We start from the raw sequence: 26,800 nt of genomic DNA on the forward strand, positions 1-26,800 counted from the left end.
CGGGTGATCTTAAGCCAAACTCCGTGTGACCTTGGATAGGGAATTGACTCCATTTGCTAGAGGTGTAAATCATACATTAGTACTCATCAGCTATTTGGGTCCAACTCAAATAAAATTCAAATTTAGCTTGGTTATTATCGAGTCAAGCTCGAACTTGAGTAGCTGAACTTATCGATTGAGCCAAGTTTGATCATTCTTGTTCCTAACTCGAGTAGCTCACGAGCCTAATTGACCTTTTATATTTTAATATATTTTAATTAATAAAATATCTTGAACTTGAGTTCAAGCTCAAGCACAGCTAATTGAGCTTTTGTCGAATAAAAGAATCGAGCCTCATCGAGCAAGCTCGAGTAGCTTAAATTCTATCTTAAGTCAAAATTGAGCTAAAAAATAAAACTCAATCGAGTTTAAGCTTCAAATTTTGAGTCGATCTCAAGTCAAGTTTTGAGCTTTGAATTTTGAGTCAAGCTTAAGCTCGAGCTTAATGCTATATTTGCTTAAACTCGATCAATTACATCTTATTGTCTACCTAAATTAGCATACTAAACTCAAGTGCTTAGCATGCATAATTCCAGCTTGTCAAAGATTATGCTGCAGTGTTGGGCCTTCTAGAAGCCCCCAAATATTGATCCTCCCATGACTGTGTTTAGGTGTGTTTGTACCTTGGTCTGACCATGCACTCATACCTAGGTCCGATTGTGTGTCTGTGCATCACTCACCAGCTCTTGCACCTTGGCTTGGCTCAATTCTGTCAAACTTGAATACTATGCTTGAGCCTATGGAATTTTGATCACTACCCATACCACAGTTTTGGGCTAGTTCCCAATGACCTGGTGCTCCATAGGCCTTAAGGCTTGGTCCCCATAGATGTCAGACCCTATTTCGTGAGAACTGGAATTACTTTTAGACTCGAAGATAACCCCTAGGCCTAGACCAGTTTATGGATCATAACACATGCACAAGCCTTGACCACCTTCATGACATGTGGGCCAGTGGACTTGACACATGCTAGCCCATTTATACGGGTAGTTACCTTGAGCAACATCGGCACATGCTAGGCTACACACCATATGCAGGTATCTTGGGCCTAGGCCATGCACCATGCACACTATGATCGGGTAGTAAGTGAGCTTAGGCACATCTTTATATTTTTACAGTGCCAATGCCATTTTTATGGCTTGTAAATTCATATAAGTGCTCACTAATGCCCACATTAAGGCCTAGCTCAATTGTGCCTAACTTGAACATTATGTTTAAGCCTCTATAGTCTTGATCATTGACCATACCACTATTTTAGGCTAGTTCCCCATGACTTGGGCTTCCAGTAGGTCTCAAGGCTTGGTCCCTCTACTTGTCGAACCCTATCCTACTAGAACTAGAACTGTTCCTTGACTTGGAAAGAACCCTTAGGCTTAGACCAGCTTGTGAACCATGACACATACATATTTTTTGACCACCATCGAGACATGTTACCCCTTGGTCTCGACACATGCTTCATCTCAAGACATGCTTCATCTCAAGACATGCTTCGACCACCATAAGCACATGCTGGCCCTTTATACGAGTAATTCCCTTGGAAACCATTAGCACATGCTGGGTCGAGCACTACATGCAGGTATCTTGGGCCTTGAACATGTACCATGCATACCATGACTAGGTAGAAGTTAGGTTCAGACACATCTTCATATTTTTACTAAGCCAATGCCATTTTTATGGCTTGTAAATTCATATAAGCACTTAACAGTGCCCGCACTTGGGCTTGACTCAGCTCTACCAAACATGAGCACCATGCCTGAACCTTTAGAGTCTTGATCACTACCCGTACCATTGTTCTGGGCTAGCTCCCCATGACCTGAGCCTCTAATATGCCTCAAGGCCTAGTTCCAATAGCTGTCAAACCCTGTCCCACTAGAAATGAAACTATTCTTCAACTTAGAAAGAACCCTTAGGCCTAAACCAGCTTACAGACCATGACACATGCACATGCCTTGACCACCATCGGCGTTCAATGAATCGTGGTGCATGCATATGCCTCGACCATCATTGGGATATGTTGGCCTTTGTTCTCGATACATGCATCAACCATCATCAGCATAGTTGGCCTTTGGTGTGGGTTGTTGCCTCAAACATCATCACTAAATGTTGGCACTTGGTGTAACATGTGCACCATGACCTTGTCACCACTATTCAATCCCTTTTAAGGCATTTATTTTCCCTTTGAGTGCCATTAGCACCAAATGACACTCGGTGCATGTGTCATGGGCTCTAATCTTAAGCCAAACTCTAGGTGACCTTAGACATGTAATTGACTCTATGTGCCTAAGTCAACCGACAAAACTTAAGTGCTTAGTATAATTCTAGCTTGTCAAAGATTGTGTTGCAATACTTGGCCTTCTAGAAGCCTCCAAATTTGATCCTCCTAAGTGTGTTCAAGCATGCCCACACTTGGGTCCGACCGTGCACGCATACCTTAATCATCAGTGCCCTCACTTACGTTTAGCTGTGTGCGTTCATATCACTCACCAATAACTACACTTGGGCTGGCTTAATTTTGCCAAACTTGAACACTATGCCTAAGCCTTTGGAGTCCTGATTGCTACCCATACCATTGCTTTGTGCTAATTCCCCTTGACCTGAGCCTCCAATAAGGCTCAAGGCTTGGTTTCCCTATATGTTAACCCTATTTTGTTAGGACTAGAATTACTCCTTGACTCGAAGAGAACCCTAGAAAAGCTTGTAGACCATGACACATGCACATACCTTAACCACCACGACATCAAATGACCCTCGATGCATGTGTCACGGATCGCACAAAAGTTCAAGACCAAGAGGGTCATATGACGAGACTTGCTTATGATGATATGGGCAATGAACTAGGAAGGATTGAAACAGAGGCCATAAAGGCACTTACTTTACCCAAGTGTGTGGGTCAAACCAAGGCCAGTGTGTAGGAGTGCACTCAAGGTAAGTTGCATAGTGATAGGGATAAAGGCTACTCATTGGAAGTTTCTCGAAAGCCCTAAGATGTGGCACAAGTAGTCAGGCACAAAAAGGCCTAGAACCACCTAGAGATAGGCTAGGCTTGCAGGCATGGAAACTTTTAGATCAACCTAGAGATAGGCCAAATGGGTGGGCATGAAAGGGCTAGAAAAGCTTGGAGGCAAGCGAAGTGTGAGGGCACTGAAGGTTCTAGAAGGGTTAGGCACTTACACAATGATGGGCACTATAGAGCCTAGATGAGGAAGCCTTTAGAAAACTCTAGTTGCAGGTAGAGTGGCACCAAATGGAAAAGGCTCTAAAACCACCTAGGCATGAGCACTCAAGGGAAGTGCCTAAACTTTTCCAAACCCAGGGGCTCAACAGGGAAACTAAAACTAGCAGATCTCTAGAAAGGCCTTAGCCAACCTTATTAGAGCCTAGGTACCCTATAACTATCTAGAAGGCCTGTAATGGACATACACTTGGATTCATTCTAACCACAAATGCCAAGGGGGCTCAAGTATAAATATGCAAGTCTCCCCCTGATTTGTACATAAGCAATAATCAAGTGACAACAAGAGAAGCAAGAATATAAAGCATTAGGGACTTAGGCCTTGAGAGCCTTTGTAAAGAACACATAGGGACTATGTTCCAAGAGTAAGTGTACGTACCCCATCAAGTAAATAAACTACTATTGCCTTAACCATTTCCTTCCTAGCTTTCTCTTAAACTCCTAGGAGGTTTGTCGAGTTTCAACACAAGTGCATAGCACAAAGAGTCTGTTAAGGGCTGACTTAGGCATACAGACGATAGTTTCCTACCTAAGGCTGCACAGTAGCTAGGCATGTAGATGGTAGTTTCTTGGGCTATGCACCATGCAAACCAAGATCGGATAATAGGTAGTTTCAAGCATATCTTTATATTTTTTTCATGCCAATGCCATTTTTATGGCTTGTAAATTCATATAATGGCCTCATTCAAAGCCACTTGCAACTCACTTTTGAGCTCTTCCTCCATAGAGTCCAATGCCTCGATGTGAGTCTCAACAGCCTCCCATCCATGGTAGACTAGATGTCCCTTGAACTAGCTTTCTTCCCCCTTCCACAGCCTTACTCTTAGGCCTCTGGTTGTTGGCTAGCAACATTACTTTGGGATGCCATTTTTGCAAATGCCTTGAGTGTGATCTGAACATCATCGAACAGAACCTACATAGAACCTACTCTGATACCAACTATCATAGGCTTAGACCTTTAAACCAAAATCCATGCAGCCTTAGACTAGGAATGAGCTCCTTATGTCTAAGTCAACCTATGAACCGAGCGTGCGAGCACTAGACCAACTAGAAAGGCAAAATATGCAAGTTTGAGAAAATAAGAGAATATTGGAATATGTTGTATATTACTGAAGACAAAATGTGTCTAATGATGTACAACTAAAGGTAGGGTGACACTCTATTTATAGTTGAGACCCTAGTACTAATTATGGCTACTTCTTAAAGTCAAAAGATTACATAATTCCAAGAATTAAGGGATTTACCAATTAATACATAGATTAAACCCTGATTCTAAAGACCCCCTCCTAATTCTTAGGGTTAACCAGATCTTCCCACTGAATGCTACCACTCTTGGATGCCTCTAGAAGATTTTGGATCTGCCAATCTCCTTTGGGTCCACCTAGGTGTGGTGCGGGCATGTTGCAGGCTTGGTCTTGGCTAGGCGGTCTGGACATTTCTCCTATGCTTATTGCGCCAACCCCTACAATTATCCCTAGTGCTTGACCCTATTAATATTTAAACAATTAATAAGTAACAGATTTAAAAAATAGATCTGTTTATCAAATAAGTTTAAATAGTTATGATTATTTTAACAATTATTTATTTTAAATCATTATGACTTTTAGTTTTCTCATATAACAATTGTTTTTGTTCATACAAGCTTATTCAGATTAAAATAATATTAATTTATTAATATTTTGACAATTAATAAGAAAAAAAATTTAAATAAATATGTTTACCAAACAAGTTCAAATAGTCACAATTATTTGAGTAATTATTTATTTCAAACCATAAAACAATTGTATCAATTCATATAAACTTATTCAAAATAAAATAATATAAATTTATTAATATTCCCAAAATTAATGAGTAAGAGATTTAAAAAATGAATCTATTTATCGTACAAGTTCAAATAGTTATAACTAATTGAACAATTATCTATTTTAAATCATTATGACCTTTTGTTTTGTCATAAAACAATTGTTTTTGTTCATTCAAGCTTATTTTGAATAAAATAATATAAATTTATTAATATTCCCAAAATTAATGAGTAAGAGATTTAAAAAATGAATCTATTTATCGTACAAGTTCAAATAGTTATAACTAATTGAACAATTATCTATTTCAAATCATTATGACCTTTTGTTTTGTCATAAAACAATTGTTTTTGTTCATTCAAGCTTATTTTGAATAAAATAATATAAATTTATTAATATTTCAAAAATTACTAAGTAGAAATTTAAAAAATAAATCTATTTTCTGAACACATTCAAATAGTTATAACTATTTGAACAATTATCTATCTTAAATAGCTATGACCTTTTGTTTGTCATAAATCAATTGTTTCTGTTCATATAAACTTATTTGAAATAAAATAATACTAATTTACTAATATTCCAAAACTTAATAAATAAAAAATTCAAAAACTAAATTTATTTATTGAGCAAGCTCAAATAGTTATGACTGTTTGACAAAACAAAAGGCATAACAATTTGAATTATATAATTGTTCAAATAGTCATAACTATTTAAACTTATTTGGTAAACAAATTCATTTTTTAAATTATTTACTTATTAGTTGTCAGAATATTAATAAATTTGTATTATTTTAATTGAAACAAGCTTTATGAATACAAAAAATATATTTTATAACAAAACAAAAGGTTATAGCAATTTAAAATAGGAAACAATTCAAATAGTCATAACTATTTGAACTTGTTTGATAAATAGATTTAGTTTTTAAATCTCTTACTTCTTAATTTTTGAAATATTAATAAATTAAAATTATGTTATTCCTAATCAGTTGTATGAACAAAAACAATTGTTTTGTGACAAAACAAAAGGTCATAATTATTTGAAATAGATAATTGTTCAAACAATTATAACTATTTGTACCGGTCATGCCAATAGATTCATTTTTTAAATCCATTATTTATTCATTTTTAGAATATTAATAAATTAGCATTACTTTATTCCAAATAGGATTATATCAACAAAAAATTTATTTTATGACAAAACAAATGGTCATAATAGTTTGAAATAAATAATTGTTTAAATTGTTATAACTAATTGAACTAGTTTTATACAAATTTATTTTTTAAATCCCTTATTAATTATCAAAATATTAATAAATTCATATTATTTTATTATAAACAAACTTATATGAATAAAAACATTTGTTTTATGACAAAACAAAAAGTCATAACGATTTAAAATAGAGAATTGTTCACATAGCCATTAAATCTCTTAGTTATTAATTTTCATAATATTATTAGATTAGATTACTTTTTATTTCAAATAAGCTTGTATGAACATAAATAATTATTTTATGATGAAACAAAAGATTATAACTATTTGAAATATATAATTGTTTAAATAGTCATAATTATTTGAACTGGTTTAGTAAGCATATTTATTTTTTAAATCTCATACATATAAATTTTTGAAATATTAATAAATTAGTATTATTTTATTCTGAATTGGCTTGTATGATGAAGAACAATTGTTTTATGACAAAACAAAAGTTCATAATGGTTTGAAGTAGATAATTGTTCAAATATGTTAGCTTTATAGGTGAGATGATGACCAAGAGGGGGGGTCAATTAGATTTCTCCAAATTCTTCCCAAACAATGATTTCAATATAGTTGAATGGAAATTAAAACAATAAGCACTTTTGATGAAAATATAATGCAAACAATAACAATTAATGAACCTAAAATCAAATATAAGCAACAATAAATTGTAAAGAGATAGGGATAGAGAAATCAAACACAATGATTTATAGAGGTTCGGTCCTTCTCCACAAGGCACCTACATCCTCTCTTCTTGGTTGTCCACACCAAGGCTTCACTCCACTATTCTTGAATTGAAAATACAACCTATCTTTTACTTTCTAAGGCTTAAGATAGAAACCTCTACCCTTTGTAGTATTTTACCCAATCTCACTACAAAGCTCTCAAGAGGATACATTACCTCTTGTTTTCTTCCACCCTTGTATATCAAAGATAATTTTGCAAACAATAGAACAACTTCTCTAAGGCTAACTGTTTGCTAAGTTTAAGTACAAGAAAATGATGAATAAACAACAAATAAAAATTGGATATAATAAATACAAAGATATGGACTTTGAACCTCTAAAAACTCTTGATTTTTTTATAGAATTAAAATATAGCTTGTTGGCTCTTGTTCTCTTGATTTATCAATCCTCTTGATGTGTTGGAGTGCCCAATTTATAGAGAAATTGAAGAAGTAGCCGTTGGGGAAGCTTAGGAAGTGAAAGTAGTCATTGAATGCATGAAAAAAATAGTCGTTGGTGTGATTCTGCCCAGACTCAATTGATCCCTTCCTTGATGGGATCGATTAGTTCAAGTTTTATGCCATTTCATGCTTAAAAACCATGACCCGATTGATCCCTTCCATGAGGGGATCGATCCTGTCAATGGCTAGGTGGTTGTCTCCTATTTTGCACTCTACTCACTAATTTGATCATATCTTGAGTTATATAAATCCAAATCACAAAACGTTTGAAGATTTAGAAACTAAACTTAAAGGGCTTTCTATTCATGTAAAATTCATCACCTAATTCATTGAATATGAATTATAGTGAATTTTCAAAATTACCCCTTGTGCAGTTTTTCTAACAACTGTAGAGTGTCTAGTAAAATTTCAAAATCTTTTCTTAGAAAATTTGGATTTTGATTTTGTTTGATCCATTAGAAAGTAGACTCAAAGAGCTTTCCAACCATATAAAATTAAAATATTAAAACTTTGTGAATTAATACAAAAAAATAAAATAATTTCAATGTTGAAAAACTTTGTTCTTGTAAAATAGCTTTCTTAAGTTAATCTTTTTCTCAAAACTAATATTATCAAAATTGTATTAAGTCCAAAATAAATCAATTCACTTTAAAAAAAACAATTGGACTTTCATTTAAGCTCAAATAAATAATCTTTAAAGATAGATTTAGTTTGAGAAATATGAAACCAAGAAAGGTTTGTTTAAACTTTGAAAATCATATTATTTATTTAGTATCAAAATATAAAACTTAAGAACATGTACTAAATAAATCTTTTTCAAAATTTTGATCAAGTTTATTTATCTTTAATGTTTTGTCATTTCAAAATAAGGATCAATTCAAGGCTAACAAAATGGCTATAATTATTTAAACTAATTTATTTTTTAAATCTCTAACTTTTCAATTTTTGAAATATTAATAAAGTAACATTATTTTATGTTAGATAAGCTATTATGAACTAAAACAATTATTTTATGATAAAACCAATGTTCGATAAATAGATTTTTTTAAAATTTCTTGCTTATTAATTTTCTGAATGTTAATAAAATAGTATTATTTTATTTCAAATAAGTATATATAACTAAAACAATTATTTTATGACTAAACAAAAGGTCATAGCGATTTGAAATAGAAAATTGTTCAAATAGTTTTAACTATTTAAACTAGTTCAGCAAACATATTTATTTTTTAAATCTCTTGGTTATTAATTTTTAAAATATTACTATTTTAGCAATATTTTACTCCAAATAAGCTTGTATAAACAGAAACAATTTTTTTATGACAAAACAAAAATCATAATGATTTGAGATAAATAATTTTTTAAATAGTCATAGCTATTTGAATTGGTTCAATAAGCAGATTTAGTTTTTAAATCTCCTATTAATTTTTGAAATATGAATAAATTAGTATTATTTTATTTTAAATAATTTTGTATGAATACAATTTGTAAACAAAATGTCATAACGATTTGAAATAGATAATAGTTCCAATGGACATCATTATTTGAACTTATTCAGTAAATAGATTTATTTTTTAAATTTCTAACTTACTAATTTTTAGAATATTAATAAATTAGTATTATTTTAGTTCAAATAAACTTGTATGAATAAAAACATAGGCTTTATGACAAACAAGAACGATTTGAAATAAATAATTGTTTAAATAGTCATAACTATTTTAACTTGCTAGGCAAATAGATTTATTTTTTAAATTTTTTACTTATTAATTTTTGAAATTTTAATAAATTAGTATTATTTTATTTCGAATAAGCTTTTATGAATAGAAACAATTAGTTTATGATAAAACAAAGGATAATAACGATTTGAAATAGATAAAATCATTATAACCTTTTGTTTTGTCATAAAACAATTATTTATGTTCAAAGAAGCTTATTCATAATAAAATAATACTAATCTAATAATATTATGAAAATTAATAACTAAGAGATTCAAAAAATAAATTTGTTTGCCGAACCAATTTGAATAATTAAGGCTATATGAAAATTTTTCTATTTCAAATCATTATGACTTTTTGTTTTGTCGTAAAACAAATATTAAGTTTGTTCGGAATAAAATAATATTAATTTATTAATATTTTGAAAATTAATAAGATATTTTAAAAAAATATGTTTACCAAACTAGTTCAATTAGTTATAATAATTTGAACAATTATTTATCTCAAATCTTTTTGACCATTTGTTTTGTCATAAAATAATTGTTTCTATTGATACAATCTTATTCAAAATAAAGCAATGCTAATTTATTAATATTCTAACAATTAATAAGTAACAGATTTTAAAAAAATGAATCCATTGTTTTGATCCATACAAATAGTTATAATAGTTTGAACAATTATCTATTTCAAGTCGTAATGACCTTTGTTTTGTCAGAAAATAATTATTTCTGTTCATAGAAGCTAAATCTTCAAAATATTAATAGATTAGTATTATTTTATTCTAAATAATTTTGCATGAATATAAATAATTTTTTTATGACAAAATAGGAGGTCATAATGATTTGAACTAAATAATTGTTCAAATGGACATGACTATTTGAACTTGTTCGGCAAACATATTTAGTTTTTAAATCTCCTACCTATTAATTTTCAAAATATTTATAAATCAGTATTATTTTATTTTAAATAAACTTATATGAATAGAAACAATTATTTTACAACAAAACAAAATATAATAACTATTTGAAATAAATAATTATTCCAACAGTGATAACTATTTGAACTTGCTCAGTAAATAGATTTATTTTTTAAATCTTTTACTTATTTATTTTTGGAATATTGATAAATTAGTATTATTTTATTTCAAATATGCTTGTGTGAATAGAAACAATTGGATTATGACAAAACAAAAGGTCATAACTATTTGAAAATAGATAATTATTCAAATTATCATAACTATTTGAATGTGTTCAAAAAATATATTTATTTTTTAAATTTTTACTTATTAATTTCTAGAATATTAATAAATTTATATTATTTTATTCAGACTAAGCTTTTTATGAATAGAAATAATTATTTTATGATAAAAACAAAAGGTCATAACAATTTGAAATAGATAATTGTTCAAATAGTCATAACTATTTGAACTTGATCGAAAAATAGAATCATTTTTTAAATCTCTTACTCATTAATTTTCAGAATATTAATAAATTAGTATTATTTTATTTTGAATAAGCCTATATGAACTGACTCAATTGTTTTATTATGAAACAAAAGGTCACAATGATTTGAAATGGATAATTATTCAAATAGTTATGCCTATTTGAACTTGTTTGATAAACATATTTATTGTTAAAATCTTTTACTTATTAATTGTCAAAATTTTAATAAATTAATATTATTTTAATCCAAATAAGCTTGTATAAACAAAAAAAATTATTTTATGACAAAACAAAAAATCATAAGAATTTGAAATAAATAATTGTTCAAATAGTCATAGCTATTTGAACTTATTCGATAAATAGATTTATTTTTTAAATCTTTTATTTATTAGTCATCTGAATATTAATAAATTTGTATTATTTTAATTGAAATAGGCTTGTATGAATAGAAAAAATAATTTAATGACAAAACAAAATGTTATAGCAATTTGAAATAGGGAATTATTCAAATAGTCATAACTATTACAACTTTTTCGATAAACAGATTCAATTTTTAACTCACTTATTTATTAATTTTTTGAATATTAATAAATTAGAGTTATGTTATTCCGAATAAGCTTATACAAAAGAAACAATTGTTTTGTGACAAAATAAAAAGGTCATAATAATTTGAAATAAATAGCATTTCAAACAGTCATAACAATTTGTATTGGTCAAGCCAACAAATTCAATTTTTAAATTTGTTACTTATTAATTTTTAGAATATTAATAAATTAGCATCACTTTATTCCAAATAAGATTGTTTCAATAGAAACAATTATTTTACAACAAAACAAATTGTCATAACGATTTGAAATAGATAATTATTCAAATAGCCTTAACTACTTAAACTGGTTCAACAATATTTTATTCTAAATAAGCTAGTATGGACATCAATAATTTTTTTATGACAAAACAAAAGGTTATAATGATTTGAAATATATAATTATTCAAATAGTTATAAATATTTAAACTGGTTCAGTAAATAGATAATCTCCTACTTATTAATTTTTGAAATATTAATGAATTAGTATTATTTTATTCGAAATAGGCTTGTTTGATGAAAAACAATTGTTTGATGACAAAACAAAAGTTCATAATGATTTGAATTGGATAATTATTCAAACAACCAATAACTATTTATATTGATTCGATAAACTAATTTATTTTTTAAATCTCCAACTTCTCAATTTTTTAAATGTTAATAAAGTATTATTATTTAATTTTAGATAAGCTTTTATGAACTGAACAATTATTTTATGAGAAGCAAAAGGCTATAACAATTTTAAATACATAATTGTTCAAATAGTCATAACTATTTGAACTTGTTTGGCAGCATATTTTTTTTAAAAATTCCTTGCTTATTAATTTTTTGGATGTTAATAAAATAGTATTATTTTATTTTGAATAAGTATGTATGAACTGAAATAATTATTTTATAACTAAACAAAAAGTCAAAACAATTTGAAATAGATAATTATTCTAATAGTCTTAACTATTTAAACTAGTTCGTCAAACACATTTATTTTTAAATCTCTTACTTATTAATTTTTAGAATATTATTAGTTTAGCAATATTTACTCCAAATAAGTTTGTATGAATAAAAACAATTGTTTCATGATAAAACAAAGCTCATACCAATTTGAGATAGATACTTGTTCAAATAATTATAACTATTTGAATCGGTCCAGTAAACAGATTTAGTTTTTAAGCTTATTAATTTTTGAAATATTAATAAATTATTATTATTTTATTCTAAAAATTTTGTATGAATAGAAACAATTGTTTTACGACAAAACAAAGTGTCACAATGATTTAAAATTGGTAATAGTTCAAATGGACATGATTACTTGAACTTGTTTGGTAAACATATTTATTTTTTAAACTTCCAACTAATTTTTTGAATATTAATAAATTAGTATTATTTTATTTCGAATAAACTTGTATGAATAGAAATAATTGTTTTATGACAAAACAAAAGATCATAACAATTTGAAATAAATAATTATTTAAATAATCATAACTATTTGGACTCACTCGGTAAATAGATTTATTTTTTAAATCTTTTACTTATTAATTTTTTGAATTTTAATAAATTAATATTATTTTATTCTCAGTAAGCTTTTATGAACAAAAACAATTGGTTTATGACAAACTAAAAGCTCATAATGATTTGAAATAGATAATTGTTCAATAGTCAGAACTATTTGAACGTGTTCAGAAAATAGATTTATTTTTTAAATTTTTTATTATTAATTGTTGGATTATTAGTCAGTTTATATTATTTTATTTGGAATAAGCTTGAATGAATAGGAACAATTTTTTTATAACAAAACAAAAGGTCATAACAATTTGAAATAGATAATTATTCAAATAATTATAACTATTTGAACTTGTTCAATAAATAGATTCATTTTTTAAATCTCTTACTCATTAATTTTTGGAATATTAATAAATTAGAATTATATTATTCTGAATAAGCTTGTACGAATAGAAACAATTGTTTTGTGACAAAACAAAAGGTCATAATGATTTGAAATAGATAATTGTTCAAACAGTCATAATTATTTGCATTGGTCAGGCCAACAAATACATTTCCTAAATCCTTTACTTATTAATTTTCAAAATATTAATAAATTAGCATTACTTTATTCCGAATAAGACTATATGAACAGAAACAATTGTTTTATGACAAAATAAATGGTTATAATGATTTGAAATAAATAATGGTTCAAATAGTTATAACTAATTGAACTAGTTTGATAAACAAATTTATTTGTTAAATCTCTTATTAATTTTCAAAATATTATAAATTAATATTATTTGATTCCAAACAAACTTATATGAACAAAAACATTTGTTTTATGACAAAACAAAAGGTAATAATGATTTGAAATAGATAATTGTTCAAATAATCATAATTATTTGAGCTGGTTTGACAAACATAATTATTTTTTAAATATCTTAATAATTTTTGAAATATTAGTAAATTTGTTAGTAAGCACTGAAAAATTGTTTTACGACAAACTAAAAGGCCATAACAATTTGCAATAGATAATTGTTCATACATCCTTAACTATTTGAAGCGGTTTGGCAAAAAAATTTATTTTTTAAATCTCTTAGTTATTAATTGTCAGAATCTTATTAGATTAGTATTATTTTATTTCAAATAAGCTTGTATGAAAAAAATAATTATTTTATGACAAAACAAAAGGTTATAATGATTTGAAATATATAATTGTTTAAATAGTTATAATTATTTGAACTAGTTCAGTAAATAATTTTTTTTTTTAAATCTCTAACTTTTAAAATTTTGAAATATTAAAAAATTAGTTTTCTTTTATTACGAATAAACTTGGATGAGCTAAAATAATTTATTTATGACAAAACAAAAGGTAATAACAATTTAAAATAAATAATTCTTCATATAGTTTTAATTGTTTTAACTGGTTCAGCAAACTGATTTATTTTTTAAATCTCTTAGTTATGATTTTTAGAATATTTTTAATTTTGTATTACTTTATTTCGAATAAACTTATATGAACGAAAATAATTATTTTATGATAGAAAAAAAGATTATAACAATTTGAAATAGATAATTGTTCAAATAGTCATAACTATTTGAACTGGTTTAGTAAACAGATTTATTTTTTGAATCTCATACTAATTCTTGAAATATTAATAAATTAGTATTATTTTATATAAAATAAGCTTGTATGTTCAAAACAATTGTTTTATGACAACATGAAAGGAAATAACGATTTTATTTAAAATAATCTTGTATGTTGAAAAACAATTGTTTTATGACAAAACGAAAGGTAATAACGATTTGAAATAGATAATTATTCAAATAGTTATAATTATTTGAAGTGATTCAATAAACTATTTTATTTTTTAAATCTTTTACTTATTGATCTTTAAAATATTAATAAAGTAATATTATTTTATTTTGGATAAATTTTTATGAACTAAAACAATTGTTTTATGATAAAACAAAAGTTCATAACGATTTTAAATAAATAATTGTTCAAATAGTCATAACTATTTGAACCTGTTCGGTAAACAGATTTATTTTTTCAAATCTCTTGCATATTAATTTTTCAAAAGTTAATAAATTAGTATTATTTTCTTCCAAATAAGCTTGTTTGAATTGAAACAATTATTTTGTGACTAAACAAAAGGTTAGAACGATTTGAAATAGATAATTATTCTAATAGTGTTAACTATTTGAACTGATTTGGTAAACACATTTATTCTTTAAATCTCTTACTTATTAATTTTCAAAATAATATTAAATTAGTATTATTTTTTTTCAAATCAGCTTGTATGATCAAAAACAATTATTTTATGACAAAACAAAGATCATAATCATGTGAGATTGACATTTATTTAAATAGTCGTAACTATTTGAATTGGTTCAAAAAATAGCTTTAGTTTTTAAATCTCCTACTTAATAATTTTTGAAATATTAATAAAATACTAGTATTTTATTTCGGATAAGTTTTTATGAACTGAAACAATTATTTTATGATAAAACAAAAAGTCATAGCAATTTTAAATAGATAATTGTTTAAATAGTTATATTTATTTGAACTTGTTCAGTAAATAGATTTATTTTTTAAAATTTTTTGCTTATTAATTTTTTGAAAGTTAATAAGTTAGTATAATTTTATTCCAAATAAGCTTGTATGAACTAAAATAATTATTTTATGACTAAATGAAAGACCAAAATAATTTGAAATAGATAATTATTCTTATAGTCCTAACTATTTGAACTAGTTCGACAAACATATTAATTCTAAATCTCTTACTTATTAATTTTTGGAATATTATTAAATTAATATTATTTTAATCCAAATATGCTTGTATGAAAAGAAACAATTATTTTATGACAAAATAAAGATCATAATGATTTGAGATAGATAATTGTTCAAATAGTCATAACTATTTGAACCTGTTTCGGTAAATAGATTTATTTTTTCAAATTTCTTGCTTATGAATTTTTCAAAAGTTAATAAATTAGTATTATTTTCTTCCAAATAAGCTTGTATGAACTGAAAAAATTATTTTATAACTAAATAAAAGGTTAGAATGAGTTGAAATCGATAATTATTCTAATAGCCTTAACTATTCAAACTAATTCAGTAAACACATTTTATTTTTTAAATCTTTTACTTATTAATTTTTGAAATATTATTAAATTAGTATTATTTTTATCTGAATCAACTTATATGATCAAAAACAATTACTTTATGTAAAAACAATTATCATAACGATTTAAGATTGATATTTGTTTAAATAGTCATAACTATTTGAACTGGTTAAAAAATAGCTTTAGTTTTTAAATTTCTTACTTAATAATTTTTGAAATATTAATAAAATAGTATTATTTTATTTCAAGTAAGTTTTTATGAACTGAAACAATTGTTTTATTACAAAACAAAAGGTTTTAACAATTTTAAATAGATAATTGTTCAAATAGTCTTATCTATTTGAACTTATTTAGTAAACAGATTTATTTTTTAAAATTTCTTGGTTACTAACTTTTCGAAAGTTAATAAATTAGTATTATTTTATTCCAAATAAACTTATATAAACTGAAATAATTATTTTGTGACTAAACAAAAGTTCAGAATGATTTGAAATAGATAATTATTCTAATAGTCCTAACTGTTTGAATTGGTTCAGCAAATGTATTTATTTTTTAAATCTCTTACTTATTTTTTGGAATATTATTAAATCAGTATTACTTTAATCCAAAATGCTTGTATGAAAAGAAACAATTGTTCTATGACAAAATAAAGTTCATAACAATTTGAGATAGATAATTTTCCAAATAATCATAACTATTTGAACTGGTTAGATAAACAGATTTAGCTTTTAAATCTCTTATAAATTTTCAAAATATTAATAAATTAGTATTATTTTATTTTCAATAATTCTGTATGAACATAAACAACTTTTATATGATAAAACAAAAGGTCATAACAATTTGAGATAGATAATTGTTTAGTGGACATGACTATGTCAACTTGCTCGGTAAATAGATTTATTTTTTAAATCTCCTACCTAGTAAATTGTAGAATATGTATGAATAGAAATACCTTTTCTACGACAAAACAAAAGTTCATAACAATTTGAAATAGATAACTGTTCAAGTGCATGTGATTATTTGAACTTGTTTGATAAATAAATTTATTTTTTAAATCTCCTACATATTAAATTGCAAAATATTAATAAATTAGTATAATTTTATTTAGAATAAACTTGTTTGTGATAAAACAAAGTAGCATAACTATTTTAACTTGCTCAGTAAACATATTTTTTTAAAAATATTTAACTTATTAATTTTTGGTATATCAATAAATTAGTATTATTTTTATTTTGAATAAGCTTGTATGAATAGAAACAATTGGTTTATGGCAAAACAAAAGGTCATAACTATTTGAAATAGATAGTTGTTCAAATAGATAAATAGTCATAATTATTTGAAAGGGTTCAAAAAATAGATTTATTTTTTTATTTTGACTTATTAATTTTTGGAATATTGACAAATTTAATTATTTTATTCGAAATAAGCTTGTATGAATAGAAACAATTGCTTTATGACAAAATAAAGGGTCATAATGATTTGAAATATATAATTGTTCAAATAATCATAACTAATTGAACTTGTTCATTAAGTAGATTCATTTTCTTAAATCTCTTACTCATTAAATTTTAGAATATTAATAAATTAGTATTATTTTATTTAGAATAAGCCTATATGAACTGATACAATTGTTTTATAATGAAACAAAAGGTAAAAAAGATTTGAAATAGATAATTATTTAAATAGTTATGACAATTTGAACTTGTTCGATGAACAAATTTATTTTAAAATATTTTAATTATTAATTGGCAAAATATTAATAAATTCATATTATTTTATTCCAAATAAGTTTGTGTAAAGAAAAACAATTGTTTTATGATAAAACAAAAAGTCATAACAATTTGAGATAAATAATTTTTCAAATAGTCATAACTATTTGAACTTATTAGGTAAAAAGATTTATTTTTAAAATATTTTACTTATTAATTTTATTTGAAATAAGCTTGCATGAATAGAAAAAAATTGTTTTATGACAAAATAAAAAGGTGATAGCAATTTGAAATAGATAATTGTTCAAGTAGTCATAACTATTTGAACTTGTTCGGTAAATAGATTAATTTTTTAAATCTCTTACTTATTAATTTTTGAAATATTAATAAATTAGAATTATATTATTTCGAATATGCTTGTACAAATAGAAACAATTATTTTTGTGATAAAACAAAAGGTCATAACGATTTAAAATATATAATCTTTCAAACAATCATAACTATATGCACTAGTCAGGCCAATAGATTTATTTTCTAAATCTGTTACTTATTAACTTTTAGAATATTCTTAAATTAGCATTATTTTATTCCGAATAAGACTATATGCATAGAAACAATTATTTTATGACAAAACAAATGGTCATAATGATTTGAAATAAATAATTGTTCAAATAGTTATAACTAATTGAACTTGTTTAGTAATAGATTTTATTTTTTAAATCCTCTACTTTTTAATTTTCAAAATATTAATAAATTAATCTTGTTTTATTTCAAACAAACTTATATGAAAAAAAATTTGTTTTATGAATGAACAAAAACATTTGTTTTATATCATAACGATTTGAAATAAATAATTGTTCAAATAGAAATAATTATTTGAACTAGCTTGGCAAACAGAATTATCTTTTAAATCTCTTACTTATTAAGTTTTGAAATATTAATAAATTTATTTTATTTTATTCTGAATAAGTTACTAAGAACTGAAAAATTGTTCTACGGCAAAACAAAAGGTCATAACAATTTGAAATAAAGAATTGTTCATATAAACTTAACTATTTGAACTGGTTTGGCAAACAAATTTATTTTTTAAATCTCTTAGTTATTAATTTTTAGAATATTATTACATTAGTATTATTTTATTCTGAATAAACTGGTGTGAATAGAAATAATTATTTTATGACATAACGAAAGGTTATAATAATTTGAAATACATAGTTGTTCAAATAGTCATAACTATTTGAAATGTTTTGGTAAACAGATTTATTTTTTAAATCTTTTACGTATTAATTTTTGAAATATTAGTAAATTAGTATTATTTTATTTCGAATAAGCTTGAATGAAAAAAAAACATTTGTTATATGACCAAACAAAAGGTAATAATGATTTGAATTAGATAATTGTTGAAATGGCCCTAATTATTTGAAATGATTCTGTAAATAGATTCATTTTTTAAATCACTTACTTATTAATTTTTAAAATATTAATAAATTTGTATTATTTTATTTCAAATAAGCTTATATGAACTGAAGCGATTGTTTTATGACAAAACAAAAGGTCAAAATGATTTGAAATAGATAATTGTTCATATAATCTTAAATGTTTGAACTACTTTGGCAAATAGATTTATTTATTTAAATCTCTTAGTTATTAAATTTTGAAATATTATTAAATTAATATTATTTTTATTTCGAATAAGCATATTGAACTGAAACAATTATTTTATAGTAAAACAAAAGATTATGACGATTTGAAATAGGTAATTATTCAAATAAGAATTGGTTCAGTAAACAGATTTATTTTTTAAATCTCCTACTTATTAATTTTTAAAATATTAATAAATTAGTATTATTTTATTCCAAATAGGTTTGTATGATTAAAAACAATTATTTTATGACAAAAAAAAGTCCATAACGATTTGAAATAGATAATTGTTGAAATCGCTAGAATTATTTGAACTGATTTCGTAAACAAATTCACTTTTTAAATCACTTACTTATTAATTTTAGGAATATTATAAATTATTATTATTATTATTTTATTTCAAATAAGCTTGTAAGAACTGGAATAATTGTTTTATGACAAAACAAAAGGTCATAACGATTTGAAATAGATAATTGTTCAAATGACCAAAATTATTTTAACTAATTTAGTAAACAAATTTATTTTTTAAATCTCTTATTAATTTTAGAAATATTAATAGATTAGTATTATTTTATTTCATATAAGCTTGTATTAACTAAAATAATTGTTTTATGACAAAACAAAAGGTCATAATGATTTTAAATAAGTAATTGTTCAAATAGTCATAACTAGTTAAGCTTATTTGGTAAACAGATTTATTTTTTTAAATCTCTTGCTTATTAATTTTTCGAATGTTAATATATTAGGATTATTTTATTTCGAATAAGCTTGTATGATATGAAACAAATATTTTATGACTAAAACAAGGTCAAACGATTTGAAATAGATAATTATTCTAATAGTTTTAACTATTCGAAAACACATTTATTTTTTAAATATCTTATTAATTTTTGAAATATTAATAAATTAGTATTATTTTATTTTGAATAAGCTTGTCTGATAAAAAACAATTGGTTTATAACAAAATAAAAAAGTTAGAACGATTTGAAATAGATAATTGTTCAAATGGCCATAATTATTTTTACTGATTCAGTAAACAAATTTATTTTTTACATCTCTTATTAATTTTAGAAATATTAATAAATTAATATTATTTTATCTGTTTAAGCATGTATTAACTGAAACAATTGTTTTATGACAAAACAAAAGGTCATAACTATTTTAAATAGATAATTGTTCAAATAGCAATGATTATTTGAACTTATTTAGTAAATAGATTTATTTTTTTAAATCTCTTTCTTATTAATTTTTAAACTTTAATAAATTAGTATTAATTTATTCCAAATAAACTTGTATGAATTAAAACAATTGTTTTATGACTAAAGAAAATGTCAAAATGATTTGAAATAGATAATTGTTCTAATAGTCTTAACCTATGAACTGGTTTGGTAAATAAATATATTTTTTAAATCTATTACTTATTAATTTTTGAAATATATAAAATTTGTATTATTTTAAACCCTATAAGCTTGTACAAAAAAAAATTTTGTTTTATGATAAAACAAAAGGTGATAAAGATTTGAAATTGATAATCATTCATATAGTCTTAATTATTTGAATTGGTTTAGTAATTAGATTAATTTTTTAATTTTCTTGGTTATTAAGTTTCAAAATATTATTAAATTAGTATTATTTCATTATGAATAAAATAGTATGAATAGAACCAATTGTTTGATGACAAAACAAAAGGTTATAATGATTTAAAATAGATAATTATTACAAATAGTCAAAACTATTTGAAATGGTTTGGTAAACAGATTTACTTTTTAAATCTCTTACTGATTAATTTTATGAATCTTAATAAATTAGTATTATTTTATTTCAAACAAACTTATATGAATAAAAACAATTGTTTTATGACAAAACAAAAAGTAATAATGATTCGAAATAGGTAATTATTTGAACTGGTTTGGCAAATAGAATTATTTTTTAAATCTCTTAGCTATAAAATTTTGAAATATTAACAAATTAGTTTTTTTTATTCCAAGTAAACTTATATGAGCTGAAATAATTGTCTTAAAAGAAAATAAAAGGTCATAATGATATGAAATAGATGATCGTTCATATAGTTTTAACTGTTTGAACTAGTTCGATAAACAGATTTATTTTTTAAATCTCTCAGTTATGAATTTTCAAAATATTTGACATTAGTATTATTTTATTTTGAATAAACTTGTGTGAATAAAAATAATTGTTTTATGCAAAACAAAAGGTTATAACAATTTGAAATAGATAATTGTTCAAATAGTCATAATTATTTAAACTAGTTCGGTAAATAGATTTAATTTTTAAATCAATTACTAATTCTTGAAATACTAATAAATTAGTATTATTTTATTTTAAATAAGTTTGTATGTTGAAAAATAATTGTTTTATGAAAAAACGAAAAGTATTAACAATTTTGTTCAAATGGCTATAATTATTTAAACTGATTTAGTAAACTAATTTATTTTGTTAAATTTCTTACTTACTAATTTTTGAAATATTAAAAAAAGTAGTATTATTTTATTTTGGATAAGCTTTTATAAACTGAAACAATTGTTTTATGATAAAACAAAAGTTCATAACAATTTTAAATAAAATTGTTCAAATAATCATAACTATTTGAACTTGTTCAGTAAACAAATTTATTTTTTCAAATCTTTTGCTTATTAATTGTTTGAATGTTAATAAATTAATGTTTATTTTGAATAAGCTTTTATGAACTAAAACAATAGTTTTACGACTAAACAAAAAGTTAAAACAACTTGAAATAGATAATTATTCTAATAGTCTTAACCATTTCAACTGATTTGGTAAACACATTTATTTTTTAAATCTCTTACTTATTAATTTTTGAAAATATTATTAAATTAGTATTATTTTTATTTGAATAAGCTTATATGATCATAATCAATTTTGTTTTTGACAAAACAAAGATCATAACAATTTGAGATTGATATTTGTTCAAATGGTTGTAACTAATTAAACTGGTTCGGAATATAGGTTTAGTTTTTAAATCTCTTACTTAATAATTTTTGAAATATTAATAAAGTAGTTTTATTTTAGTTTGGACAAGTTTTTATAAACTGAAACAATTGTTTTATGACAAAAGAAAAAGGTCATAATGATTTTAAATAGATAATTATTCAAATAGTCATATCTATTTGAGCTTATTCGATAAACATATTTATTTTTTTAAATCTCTCACTTATTAACTTTTTGAATTTTAATAAATTAGTATTATTTTATTTCGAATAAGCTTGTATGGACTAAAATAATTGTTTTATGACTAAACAAAAGATCAGAACGATTTGAAATAAATAATTGTTATAATAGTTTTAACTATTTGAACTGGTTTGGCAAAATACATTTATTTTTTATTATTAAATTAGTATTATCCTAATCTGAATAAGCTTATATGAAAAAAAAACAATTGTTCTATAACAAAATAAAGATCATAACGATTTGAGATATATAATTGTTCAAAAAGTCATAACTATTTGAGCTAGTTTGATAAACAGATTTTGTTTTTAATACTCTTATTAATTTTCAAAATCTTAATGAATCAATATTATTTTATTCTAAATAATTTTGTATGAATAGAAACAATTGTTTTACTATAAAATAAAAGGTCATAATGATTTGAAATAGATAATTATTCAAATGAACATGACTATTTGAACTTATTTGGTAAACAAATTTAGTTTTTAAATCTCTTACCTATTAATTTATAGAATATTATTAAATTAGTATTATTTTATTCTAAATAAACTTGTGTGAATAGAAAAAATTATTTTATGACAAAATAAAAGATCATAACTATTTGAAATAAATAATTGTTCAAATAGTCATAGCTATTTGAGCTTGTTCAATAAGCCTATATGAATTGATACAATTGTTTTATGATGAAACAATAGGTCATAACGATTTGAAATAGATAATTACTAAAGTAGTTATGACAATTAGAACTTGTTTGGTAAACATATTTATATTTAAAATCTTTTACTTATTAATTGTCAAAATATTAATAAATTAATATTATTTTAATTCGAATAAGCTTGTATGAACAAAAACAATTATTTTATGAAAAAACAAAAAATCATAATGATTTGAAAAAAATAATTGTTCAAATAGTCATAACTACTTGAACTTATTTGATAAACAGATTTTTTTTAAAATCTTTTAATAATTAGTTGTCTAAATATTAATAAATTTGTATTATTTTAATTGAAATAAGCTTGTATAAATAGAAAAAATTATTTTATGATAAAACAAAAGGTTATAGCGATTTGAAATAGATAATTATTCAAAGAGTAGTAACTATTTGAACTTGATTGACAAACAGATTCAGTTTTTAAATCTCTTACTTACTAATTTTTGAAATATTAATAAATTAGATTTATGTTATTTCAAGTTAGCTTGTATGAATAGAAACAATTGTTTTGTAATAAAACAAAAGGTTATAACACTTTAAAATAGATATTGTTCAAATAGTTATAACCATTTGTATTGGTCATTCCAATAGATTCATTTTTTAAATCCGTTACTTATTAATTTTTTGGATATTAACAAATTATCATTACTTTATTTCGAATAAGATTGTATCAATAGAAACAATTGTTTTATGACAAAACAAATTATTATAATAATTTGAAATAAATAATTATTTAAATTATTATAACTATTTGAACTAGTTTGGTAAATGGGCTTACCTTTTAAATCTCTTATTAATTTTCAAAATATTAATAAATTAATATTATTTTATTTCAAAAAAACTTATATGAACAAAAACATTTGTTTTTTGACAAAACAAAAAGGTCATAACAGTTTGAAATAGATAAATATTCATACAGCCTTAACTATTTGTATTGGTTCAGCAAAAAAAATTATTTTTTAAATCTATTGGTTATTAATTTTTATAATATTATTAAATTAGTAATATTGTAATCCGAATAAGCTTGTATGAACATAAATAATTATTTTATGACAAAACAAAAGACTATAACGATTTGAAATATATAATTATTTAAATAGTCATAACTATTTGAACTGGTTCGATAAGCATTTTTTTTTTTAAATCTCCTACTTATTAATTTTTGAAATATTAATAAATTAGTATTATTTTATTCGAACAAGCTTGTATAATGAAAACATTTGTTTTATGACAAAACAAAAGATCATAAATATTTGAAATAGATAATTATTCAAATGGTGAAATTATTTGAACTAATTCGATAAACTGATTTATTTTTTAAATCTTCAACATCTCAATTTTTAAAATATTAATAAACTAATATTATTTTGTTTTGGATAAGCTTTTATGAACTAAAACAATTGTTTTATGATAAAACAAAGGGTCATAACGATTTTAAATAGATAATTGTTCAAATAGTCATAACTATTTGAACTTTTTCAGTAAACAGATTTATTTTTTTAAACTTCTTGCTTATTAATTTTTTGAATGTTAATAAAAGAGTATTATTTATTTTGAATAACTATGTATGAACTAAAATAATTATTTTATGACTAAACAAAAGGTCAGAACGATTTGAAATAGATAATTATTCTAATAGGCTTAACTATTTGAACTGGTTCAATAAACACATTGATTTTTTAAATCTCTTACTTATTAATTTTTAAAATATTATTAGTTTAGCAATATTTTACTCTGAATAAGCTTGTATGAATAGAAACAATTGTTTTATGAAAAAATGAAGATCATAGTGATTTGAGATAGATAATTGATCAAATAGTCATAACTAATTGAAATAATTTTGTAAACAAATTTAGTTTTTTAATCTCTTTTTAATTTTTGAAATATTAATAAATTAGTATTATTTTATTTTGAATAATTTTGCATGAATAAAAACAATTGTTTTATGATAAAATAAAATGTCATAATGATTTGAAATAGATAATAGATTAATTGGACATGATTGTTTAAACTTATTTGGTAAACAAATTTATTTTTAAATCTCCAAATTATTAATTTTTAGAATATTAATAAATTAGTATAATTTTATTTCAAATAAACTTGTACGAATAGAAACAATTGTTTTATGACAAAACAAAAGATTATAACAGTTTGAAATAAATAATTATTTAATAGTCATAACTATTTGAACTCGATAAACAGATTTATTTTTTAAATCTTTTACTTATTAATTTTTGGAATTTTAATAAATTAGTATTATTTTATTCCAATTAAGCTTTTATGAACAAAAAAAAATGGGTTTATGACAAAACAAAAGGTCATAATGATTTGAAATAGATAATTGTTTAAATAGTCATAACTATTTGAACGTGTTTAAAAAACAAATTTATTTTTAAAATTTTTACTTATTAATTTTTGGAATATTAATAAATTTAAATTATTTTATTCAAAATAAGCTTGATTGAATGGAATCAATTGTTTTATGTCAAAACAAAAAGGTCATAATGTTTTGAAATAAATAATTGTTTAGCTAGTTATAACCATTTGAACTTATTCGGTAAATAGGTTCATTTTTTATTTCTCTTACTAATTAATTTTTAGAATATTAATAAATTAGTATTATTTTAGTTTAAAAAAACTTATAAGAACTAAAACAATTGTTTTATTACAAAAGAAAATGTCATTGTGAATTGAAATAGATAATTATTCAAATAGTCATGACTATTTGAACTTGTTTAGTAAACATATTTATTTTTTAAAATATTTTATTTATTAATTGTCAAAATATTAATAAATTAGTATTATTCTAATATGAATAAACTTGTATGAATAGAAATAATTGTCTTATTACAAAAAAAAAGTCATAACAAGTTGAAATAAATAATTGCACAAATAGTCATAACGATTTGAACTTATTCGGTAAACATATTTATTTTTTAAATCTTTTACTTATTAATTATCTTAATATTAATAAATTTGTATTATTTTATTTGAAATAACCTTGTATGAATAGAAAAAAATTCTTTTATAACGAAACAAAAGGTTATAGTGATTTCAAATATATAATTGTTTAAACAGTCATAATTATTTAAACTTGTTCAGTAAATGATTCATTTTTTAAATCTCTTTATTATTAATTTTTGGATTATTAATAAATTAGTATTATTTTATTCCCAATAAGCTTATATGAACTGAAACAATTCTTTTATGATAAAACAAAAGGTCATAACGATTTGAAATAAATAATTATTTAAATAATCATGCTTATTTGATCTAGTTTGCTAAACATACTTATTTTTTAAAATTTTTACTTATTAATTGTTGAAATATTAATAAATTAGTATTGTTTTAGTCTAAATAAGCTTGTATGAACATAAACAATTGTTTTATAACAAAAAAAAAGTCATAACGATTTGAAATAAATAATTGCTCATATAGTCATAACTATTTAAACTAGTTTGATAAATAGATTTATTTTTTAAATCTCTTATTGATATTAGAAATATTAATAGATTAGTATTACTTTTTTTCGAACAAACTTATATGAACAAAAACATTTATTTTATGATAAAACAAACATTCATAATGATTTGAAATAGATAATTATTCAAATAGTCATAATTATTTTGGACTGGTTAGGTAAACAAAATTATTTTTTAAATCTCTTACATATTAATTT

This window comes from Durio zibethinus, chromosome 28 (assembly GCF_047325235.1).
Source record: "Durio zibethinus cultivar Kanyao isolate XHJ-2024 chromosome 28, ASM4732523v1, whole genome shotgun sequence".
NCBI classification, from domain to species: Eukaryota; Viridiplantae; Streptophyta; class Magnoliopsida; order Malvales; family Malvaceae; genus Durio; species Durio zibethinus.